Genomic DNA, 1,940 nt, shown 5'->3' on the forward strand with positions numbered 1-1,940 from the left:
TGATGTGTAAAATCATATGAAGTGGCTTTAATCTGATCTTGATCCTTTTTCATTTCAGGGAACATCTTTGCTTTCGGGCTTTTCGTATCGCCCTTGTATGTTCTACTTTCCAAGTTTTAAGAATTTATCATTGAAATAAATAGATTGGCATATCTTATCCTCTAATTAGTTCTGGTTATTGCCTTTTTTTTTAACTTTTCAGACCCACATTTAAAAGAATTATCAAAAACCAGTCTACCGAGAACTTCTCGGGATTGCCTTATATATATGCTCTCTTGAACTGATTGATCTGTACGTGGTATGGCACGCCCTTGATATCTTATGATAATGTGCTGCTTATGACGGTTAATTCGATCAGTGCAGTTTTTCAAATGACCTACATTATCATCTTCATCGTGCATGCTCATAGAGAGAAAAAGGTTATCTTTAGATGCATTTATTTTTACAGTCCATTTGTTTCTTAAGTACACTCTGTAATCTGTATTGTTCTCACGTTGCCTGGACTCTCGTGCTCTCGTATGATATGAGGAGCCTCCTCTCGTACCATCGGTCTAGGTGTTGAATATTAAGTACTTTACGAAAAACGTTCGGGTACCATAGGTGTTGTTTTCCACTGTCAGTCATATTCTTTGTGTTGATGGCAGATTAGGATGATTGGGTTGCTACTGGCAGATTTTGGTTTTCTCGCAATCATAGTTGCTGGAAGCTTGCAGATAGCCGACTAAGGAATACGATGGATCTTTGTTGGGTTATTAAGTTGTGCTTCTCTCGTATCAATGTTTGCTTCCCCGTTGTTTATAATAGTAAGTTGGCTGATCAAATGCGCTTGTAGTTTTCTTTTCTCTTTTACTTTGATTGATTTTGGAAATTTTTAAATTTTTTAATGACATGATCTTTGTTCCCAGAATTTAGTAATTCGAACAAAGAGTGTTGAATTCATGCCATTCTATATCTCCCTCTCAACATTCTTGCTGAGCACCTCGTTCTTCCTATATGGCATCTTTAACTTCGATGCCTTTATTTACGTGAGTTGCCTCTAACATCGATGACAACTTCTTGTTTTCAATTTGAAAGTTGTTGATCTTATCTGTTAACATCACCTCTTTGTTCTTTAGGTTCCAAATGGAATCGAAACTATTTTGGGGATTCTACAACTCGTGTTGTACTTCTACTATAAAACAAATTCCTTCGAAGGATCCCAAGAACCACTCATGGTGTCACACGCGTAACTCTTGCTTTTTTCTTTGAATAGGTAATTACTTCTATATTCTGTTTCTATGCTTCGATGATTTTCTGATGGTATGTTGGTGGAAAGTTTTTTTTATGTTGAGGTGTATAGTGACAAGAATCTTGATGTATGGTATCGTTTGTTGTATTTTCCTGAGGGTGTTCCATTTCTTTGTCTGAACAAATTTGTTTGTCAGCACTCTGAGTTAATAAGGGGAAGTGTCTAGGCTTTGCATACATGAGTGAAGCATAACCCGATTATTCGATTAGATATGGCTACTATTTTTGCATCCTACCATATTTGAACACAATTTGTGCTCACTTGAATGCATAAAGGAAACCGAGGTTGATTTCCTGCCATGTCTGTTTTCACTTGTTTAACCTCAAAAGCATCACCAATTTTTGGATACGGATGTTCGAGTATGTTCCGGACGCAAATACATAAAGGAAAATTAAAGGTCGGAATAATATAGTTTCAGAAAGTTGAATTAAGAAGGATTCTCATCAGTTCTGCAGAAATGAAAAGCTAGTACTTGTTAGATTTCAGCTTATATTAGATAACTTGAATTAGCTTCAATTTCCTTTGCCCAAGTTACTCAGTTTCGACTGTTAATCATGCTAGTTTGTATCATACCGGTATCGATGCTATCGACTGTTAAATCAATTTTTAACTACATATTTCAGATTCTGTTTAAGATTATATCAATCATGAT

At 35.8% G+C, this 1,940-nt stretch overlaps 1 pseudogene; it reads left to right on the forward strand.

The window, feature by feature from the left end:
- The first annotated feature begins 224 nt into the window (after positions 1-224).
- Positions 225-1,517, forward strand: LOC120178880 (annotated as a pseudogene).
- The last annotated feature ends 423 nt before the right edge of the window (positions 1,518-1,940 follow it).

Source organism: Hibiscus syriacus, unplaced genomic scaffold (assembly GCF_006381635.1).
Source record: "Hibiscus syriacus cultivar Baekdansim isolate YM2019G1 unplaced genomic scaffold, ASM638163v2 tig00112383_pilon, whole genome shotgun sequence".
Lineage (NCBI taxonomy): Eukaryota > Viridiplantae > Streptophyta > Magnoliopsida > Malvales > Malvaceae > Hibiscus > Hibiscus syriacus.